This window comes from Vicia villosa, linkage group LG6 (genome assembly GCF_029867415.1).
Source record: "Vicia villosa cultivar HV-30 ecotype Madison, WI linkage group LG6, Vvil1.0, whole genome shotgun sequence".
NCBI classification, from domain to species: Eukaryota; Viridiplantae; Streptophyta; class Magnoliopsida; order Fabales; family Fabaceae; genus Vicia; species Vicia villosa.
This window is the reverse complement of record NC_081185.1, coordinates 48,696,837-48,705,693: the sequence shown is the minus strand read 5'-3', so window position 1 is coordinate 48,705,693 and position 8,857 is coordinate 48,696,837.

Genomic DNA, 8,857 nt, shown 5'->3' with positions numbered 1-8,857 from the left:
GTAGAAGTCGAATTTGCCGCTCCTGATCCTGAACCTTGTGGGGGATCTCGATCACCCCCTGCACTGGCCGTAACGACCATTTTCCTGTTGTACCTTCGTTTGGGAATCGGTTGTGCACTGTTCTTCAATTTACCGTTCCTAAGGTTCATACAAGATCTTGATATTGTCTAGACAAAAATAAAGCAATTGATTAAAACAATCTGCTTGACACGGTCCCACTGGGCGTGCCAATTTGTTTACGGTGATTTCCGGTAAACAACCGCTAGTCTTCCAAACTATAATAAATATGATTTGGTTACTCGCAGGATCGACTAGATTGATCCTAGGACACATAGTCAAGAAGATTGTCATCAACGTTCATTCGAACCATATTCATTATTTGTCTTCTTCAATAAGCGTTGTTCGATTAAAGAACAAATAGTCTTGACAATCACTTTGTTATATATAAATATGACTTCAGCGAAAAGATAAGTAACATAACATAGAAAATTAAAAGGACTATTGAAACGTAAAGAATCTTAAACTGCAGAAATGTTAAAGACTTTGAAAGTAAATAACATGAAAGTAAATGACATTAAAGTAAAGATACAGAAATGTAAATGGCAAGAAGTAAACGAAATGCAGTAATTCTGGAAGATATTTAAAAACAAAAGATAATACACATGTATTAAAGTGGTGGTGTCATACGTACATTTTCTCAGCGAACTCTTTCTCTTAACGCTTGATACTTGAGTAAATATGTGAGTGATTTGTACAAAATGAACACACAGAATCCTAACATTAAGACTCCTATTTATACTAGTTTCGACCTTAACGGTCCTATACTAATCTGCTGCCACGTTTCTCATAAGAACTTCTAGCGATGCCATCTGTTACTTGGACAGTTACGAAACCGTCTTCGAATTTCAAATCTTCCCGCCTGAGTCTGTCTTCGACGCGTGGCAGTGTATTAAACAAACACTACAAAAAAAAACACGCTAAGTAGTAATACTTGAATATATTTATAAATTTGTCTAAGTCCCCGAAGACACATACTTTTCACTAGCTTTCAGTATTCATTATCTTCATAGCGAACTTAGAAATCTTTACTCTCGAAGCATGACCATCAGTAGCCATTCTTTTATTTTTAAGGGATGGCCATCAGTAACCATCTTTCCTTCGATTTTCTACTTCTTCGAAGGACAAATACTACAAAACGAAATCTTCAGCTAACAGTTTCGTAAAGAAGTTATATTTACCTCAACTTTGAAAACATTTGAAACAAGACCTTTATGGCTTGTTACTGTGGCATGCATTACATCCATGCCTAAAGTGTTGAATGCTTCCATCAATCTCACAAATCCACCACGCCTATGCTCACAGAACACCTTTAGAAAATACTCATTCCCATCTATCAATGCCACTTCCACTTGTGGCTGCAATATCCATTTCTTGCACTATAAGTTACCTCCCATATATAAGAAATAGTAACAACATGCAAAACAAATCTATGAAACACGATAAGGACAACAGACAAGACACCGCCAGACAGACACGGGTAATAATTTGAAAAAATGAATAATTTAAGTGTCATTGTTGTGTCGGCTCTGACACGGGCACAAACAAACTTATTTTCAGAGGTGTCGGTGCTACTAGAAAAAACAATACTAGTATTCAGAGAAAAATTAGAACAATGTTTATCAACCGGAAGCAATCATTGATTAGATTTTACTTATCTGTCGATCGAACTCTTAGTAATCGATATAGAGATTTTATTGTAAGATAAGTTGTTAGGTATACCTCCATTTGTTGTGTCTGTTTGTCAGTACCAGTACCTACATCTTCCTGCTTTTGTTTTGAAACATAGCCATTCCCAACATGAAAACCATGTTCTTCTTTTGGAACATTATTGGTGTTATCTTCGAGTTGAGTTTGAACTAAGTTTTGAGATAAATTTTGGGGGTGGCACATAACCCAAAATTTATCTCAAAACTTAGTTCACACTATCTCAAAACTCAGAGAAGGGAAGAGTTCACACTAATTAACCTTGAACCTCTCAATAGCATCCTTTCACTGAATTAGTCCACCACTAAGCTCCAATTTGTTTTAACAAAACCAACAGCTTCATTTCAGCCGGCCCAGACTTCCGATACACCAAACCTCCAAACCTCCAAGCTTAGAAAGCCTTGCGAGACCTTGCACAACAGAAACCATATTGAATCAGAATACACAATTATGCAAATACACTAAACCAGTTTCCACAATATGCCACTGATACATCTTCATATCATATATATCATACAGCCTTGCATACATTTACATAAATCTCACTACATTCTATAAACAATTTCATGCTATTAATCAACCCATATCATGTTTAAACATACACCACAAAAAGATCTACTAACCATTAAGTATCATCCAAACACCCAATCACTAACTGCATAACTGTTACCTATCAGCAAATAAACCAAAAAATAAAAACTAAAGCAATGCCATAAAACCAACAGAACAAAACTGATCTCATGGTTCAAACTGACAGAAAAAAACTAGCTCCCTACCAAAGTTCATACTAGAGCAAATTCAAAATTCAGAAGTGCCCCACATCAAAACGTAATGCTAGAACAACACCTTGCCCATAACAAAAGACAAAATCAGAGTTCAAGACACTCACTTTCAGTTCGAATGTTTCGCATATGTATCCAAAGCTCAAATGCAATTTAGGTTGTCCAAAATAAGCTCACCAGATGCAATGCAGCCGTGTTCGTACTCCAATTCAAGTCTCACTTCAAACAAATCCATACGTGAAAAAATTCAATTCTTTTCACAAACAACCCTCAAACCCTGCATCTCAAAACCAACTTAAGTTATTGTATGTTAAAATTCAGTTCACATAACCCACACAAATTAATTCAAAGAAAACCATGTAGAAGACCTGCAGAAGAAAGAAGGAAATGGCTGAGTTTCAAGTTCACAACATGTGGAAATCAACTGGATTTATTTTACTCCAGAGTCAATTGTTCTGTCACAAGGTTCAAATACAACATTACAAGGACACTGAGAAAAGAAAGATTAACAAATACCAATGAAGAGAAGGACGACGGTGGTGAGATTGTTAGAACAAGATTTGTTCTGATCAATTATCTTAGTTTTGATGATAACAATAATATGAATTTTGCTTAAGATAATATGGTACTCTAATCCAATGCAATTTCCTTTTCAGGAAATATATAAAGAGTACGCATAATTCAGCGCTCAGAAGCTTTGTCTCAAGGGTTCAGCATGCAACATCAGAACATGGTCTGGCAAGACATCAGAAGATGGTCGAAGCAGAATCAGAACATGGGTCTATGGAAGCATCAGAAGAACAAGAGAACAGAAGCACTGAAGTTCTGATGGTATCACGCTCAGAAGCACTTCAAGGTCAGAAGATCAGAAGATGCTATGCACCAAGCTGTTTGACTCTGATGATATTCAAACGTTGTATTCACAAACATCAGATCAGAAGGAAGTACAAGTGGCAAGCTACGCTGACTGACAAAAGGAACGTTAAAAGCTATTCTAGGCTACGTCAGTAGACACAGCGTGAACAAGGCTCGAGGTAGTTGACAAAAGCGTATAACATTAAATGCGATGCTGTACGGAACACGCAAAGCATTAAATGCACTCAACGGTCATCTTCTCCAACGCCTATAAATATGAAGTTCTGATGAGAAGCAAGGTTAACGACTCTGCACCAAAACAATTCAAATTAACTTGCTGAAACACTGTTCAAATCCAAAACTCAGAATCTTCATCTTCATCAAAGCTCACTACATTGATGTTGTAATATATTAGTGAGATTAAGCTTAAACGATTAAGAGAAATATCACAGTTTGTGATTATCGCTTTTAAGAAGCATTTGTAATACTCTTAGAATTGATTACATTAAGTTGTAAGGAACTAGAGTGATCGTGTGGATCAGAATACTCTAGGAAGTCTTAGAGGTTATCTAAGCAGGTTGTAACTAGAGTGATCGTGTGGATCAGTAGACTCTAGAAAAGTCTTAGAGGGTATCTAAGCAGTTGTTACTAGAGTGATCGTGTGGATCAGTAGACTCTAGAAAAGTCTTAGAGGGTATCTAAGCAGTTGTTCCTGGAGTGATCAGTGTGTGATCAGAAGACTCTGGAAGACTTAGTTGCTGACTAAGTGGAGAACCATTGTAATCCGTGCGATTAGTGGATTAAATCCTCAGTTGAGGTAAATCATCTCTGCGGGGGTGGACTGGAGTAGTTTAGTTAACAACGAACCAGGATAAAAATAACTGTGCAATTTATTTTTATCTGTCAAGTTTTTTAAAACTACACTTATTCAAACCCCCCCTTTCTAAGTGTTTTTCTATCCTTCAATTGGCATCAGAGCGCCGGTTCTAAGGTGCAAGCACTTAACCGTGTTTAGAAAAGATTCAGGAAGAGAAAAACGCTTCAGTAAAAGATGGTTGATGAAAGTGAAAAGTCTACACCTACACCTGCATCTACATCTGGCTCTGCTGAGCAATACAACGGTAACAATGGTTATACTAGACCGCCGGTATTTGATGGTGAAAACTTTGAATACTGGAAAGATAAACTGGAAAGTTACTTTCTTGGTCTAGATGGTGATCTATGGGATCTTCTGATGGATGGTTACAAACATCCAGTAAATGCCAGTGGCGTAAAGCTGTCAAGGCAAGAAATGAATGATGATCAGAAGAAGCTTTTCAGGAATCATCATAAATGCAGAACTGTTTTGCTGAATGCTATCTCTCATGCTGAGTATGAGAAGATATCTAACAGGGAAACGGCCTATGACATATATGAGTCCTTGAAAATGACTCATGAAGGAAATGCTCAAGTCAAGGAGACTAAAGCTCTAGCTTTAATCCAGAAGTATGAAGCCTTCAAGATGGAGGATGATGAAGACATTGAAAAGATGTTTTCAAGATTTCAAACTCTTACTGCTGGATTGAGAGTTCTTGACAAGGGATACACCAAGGCTGATCATGTAAAGAAGATCATCAGAAGCTTACCCAGAAGATGGGGTCCTATGGTGACTGCATTCAAGATTGCAAAGAATCTGAATGAAGTTTCTCTGGAAGAGCTTATCAGTGCCTTGAGAAGTCATGAAATAGAGCTGGACGCAAATGAGCCTCTAAAGAAAGGTAAGTCTATTGCATTAAAATCAAATATCAAGAAATGCACTAACGCTTTTCAGGCTAGAGAAGAAGATCCTGAAGAATCAGAATCTGAAGAAGAAGATGAACTGTCTTTGATCTCCAGAAGGCTAAATCAACTCTGGAAGACCAAGCAAAGGAAGTTCAGAGGCTTCAGAAGTTCAAAGAAATTTGAACGTGGAGAATCTTCTGATGACAGAAGATTTGACAAGAAGAAGGTCATGTGCTATGAATGCAATGAGCCTGGACACTTCAAGAATGAATGTCCAAATCTTCAGAAGGAAAATCCCAAGAAGAAGTTTCATAAGAAGAAAGGTCTTATGGCAACCTGGGATGAGTCAGAAGATGATTCAGACTCTGAAGATAAGCAGGCCAACTGTGCGCTGATGGCGACAGAAGATGACAGATCAGAATCTACATCAGAATCAGATTCTGAAGAGGTATTTTCTGAACTTACTAGAGATGAGTTAGTTTCCGGTCTAACTGAACTTCTGGAACTCAAGTCTCAGATTAGTCTCAAATACAAAAAGCTGAAAAAGCTATTTGAATTTGAAACAAAGAAGCTTGAGTTGGAAAATTCTGAATTAAAAGAAAAACTTTTAAAATTATCCAATAATGTTGGATCTCCTTCTGATTCAGAAAAATCCACTCCTAGTCTAAACCATATTCTGAAAGAATATGATTTAAGTTTTAGGAAGTTCTTATCTAGAAGTATTGGCAGAAGTCAGCTAGCTTCTATGATATATGCTGTGTCTGGAAACAAAAGAGTCGGCATTGGTTTTGAGGGTGAAACCCCATACAAACTTGAACCTGTTGATGAAATGAAATTCACATACAAGCCATTGTATGATCAGTTCAAGTATGGCCACTCCCATGATATTAGGCACACTTCACATGCTCAAAGTTTTCACATAACACACACCAAAAAGCATGTGACACAACCTAGGAAATATCATGAAACTCACATTAAGAATTATCATGTTGTTCCTCCTATTGCTTACAATGTTAAACCCAAGTTCAATCAGAACTTGAGAAAATCTAACAAGAAAGGACCCAAAAAGATGTGGGTACCAAAGAAAAAGACTATTTCTTTTGCAGATTCTCTTGGTGACAAAGAAGATAAAAGTCAACATGACATGTCTCCTGGACTCAAGTTGGTCTCAACACTTGAAGGGAAGAAAGACTGTCTTCCTCGTTCTGGTACTTAAATCTGTTGAAGAAACTTTGTCTGAAGAAGATCAGAAAAGATAGTTTATCAGTCTTGAAATCATTTGTCTTGTTTGCTTCTCAAGCAATGGTGTTTCGTTCTTGATTATTCTGAATGCTCTAAATGCTACAGAATATATAATATTGAAACATTGATTGTGGACGATTCAATAAATGTCTGGTTTGATGATAAACTTGTTTCTAATGAAACAAAGCGCTTAAGAATTTCTGCAGATACAGTTTTGTCTTATCAGAAGCTGCAGAACAAAGAAGTGAACCTCCAGAAGCTGTGTATATCAGAAGTAATGGATCAGAAGATCATTCAGATTTATATCAGCACACTTCAGAAGGAGTGTTTTCAAAAGAGAAACTTGATCAGATCAGAATCAGTGATCAGAATCTGAAGGCGTAAAGTCTATTCTGAAATTTACAGCTGTCATCTATTATCTGATGGTGAACACGTGTCTGTACGGTTAGTACAAAGCGTGCAGTTGAAAAGACGCCGACCTAGGTAACTGTATTAAATCATTTCATTTACTGTGATCTCTCTCCTAATGTCATTTCTCATTAAATGCATAATGATGTCTTTTTAATCTTTTAAAATAACCCGCTTCATCTTCATTCCCTCTTTTTCTCCCTTGTCTCTCTCTCTCCTTGCATTCTCTCGTTTGAAAAGTTCTTAGCCGTTTTTCTCAAAACCCTAATCGAAAACCCATTTCTCTTCTCTTGTTCGTTTTTGTTCATTCTGCATCTATGGCTGCCTTCTCATCCCAAAATGCTGAGTCATCTGTTCCTCATCATCTCCAAGAAGAAACTTTGCAACTCACCCCTGTTGTTGCATGCTCCATTCCTAAAGATGAATTGGAAGTTCTGTGTGAACTCATGGTTGACTTTGACAACATTGAAGAAAACCAATTTCACCTTAAAGAAGACATCATCTTTCAAGGATGGACCTCGTTGTTCGCTGAGTTCGTTGGTCCAGTTTATCCGGATCTTGTCAAGGAGTTCTGGGTACATGCTGTGGTCGCTCCAAAATCTATACTTTCTTTCGTCCATGGAAAGTTTGTCGTTATTACTGAAAACATCCTAAGAATGATGTTTGATCTGAAAAACCCTGAAGGGGTTTTTGAGCTTGATCAAAGGGCAGATATGGGAGATGTCCTATCCACTCTTTATCCAAATGTCAAGAAAACAAAATACGTCAAGGAATTGAAAGATGTCTACAGAATCTGGGCAAAGATCCTTCTTGGGTGTTTCTACCATAGGAAATCAACACATGCCTCGGATTTCATCAGTAATGATCAAAGGTATATTCTTTATTGCATTGCCACTCAGAAGAAGGTTGATGCGATTTACATTATCTTCAACCATATGTGGAAAGCAGTAAAGGATTCCAGAAACGCTTTCAGAAAAGAAAATGGTGGAACACTCATTCCTTTTGGTAGAATTATTACAAACCTTCTGGTGCATTCCAAGATTGTTGAGAGTCTGGAGTCTGAAGGTATTATCAAAGACCTTACTGTCACCTCTGGAGCCTGTCTGAATGCTTTTTCTTTAAAGAAAATGAAAATAATTGACACTATCCTCAAAGTTCCTCAACCTCTAGCTGGAACAAGAATCAGAAGAAAACCAGTACTAGCTGACTTTGAAACCTTCTTCAATAGTGAGGTACCTGAAGTCAGAACTAAGTATCTGAAGTCACAAAAAGAGGATAAGAGTCTTAAAGATCAAGACAAAGGTGCTCCTATCAAAGTGAATCGTAAGAGGGAAGAAAGGACCAAAAGAAAGTTTGATCATCCTGCTGCTACTACCAAGAAAGAAGTGGTCCCAGAAGAAGTCATTGCAAAGGTTGCTAAGGCTGTCTCTGCTGATTTTGAGAAGAAAAAGAAGGAAGCTGAGAAAAAGAAGAAGAAGTCAAATAACAATGCTGAGATTGTTGAAGTTGTTGAAAAGAAGAAAATCAGAAAAAGAAAGATGATTCTTCAAGAATCTGATGAAGAAAATATCTCTCAAGAGGCTGAGAATCAACCAGAAGTTCTGGCATATGTCAGAAGGAAAGAAATCGCTAGCGGCAAAACAAAGATTATTGAAGAGCCGAAGAGTAAGAAGCAGAAGAAGACTGAGGATGTGGCCAAAGCTTTTCTGAGAGGTTCCAAAGGTATATGCATTTCTGAACCTGATTCTGTCCCTGCTGTTCGTTCAGAAGTTGCACCAATAGAGGTTGTCCCCACACCTGAACCAGAAAAAGCCACATCAGAATCACCTGTCCTTGTCCATGTTCTTACACCTCCATCTTCTCATATAACCATTCCTTCCTCTCCACCTACCATAAATCCTGTTCTGGATATACCACCCCTTCAAACTCTCTTTCCATCTCAACCTTCTCTAAATGCCACCCTTGAACATACTCCCTCCACCTCTCAAAACAATCCTTGTGATTCTCCTTTTCCAACCTCTGCATCACATGAGCAGCTGCTCCGT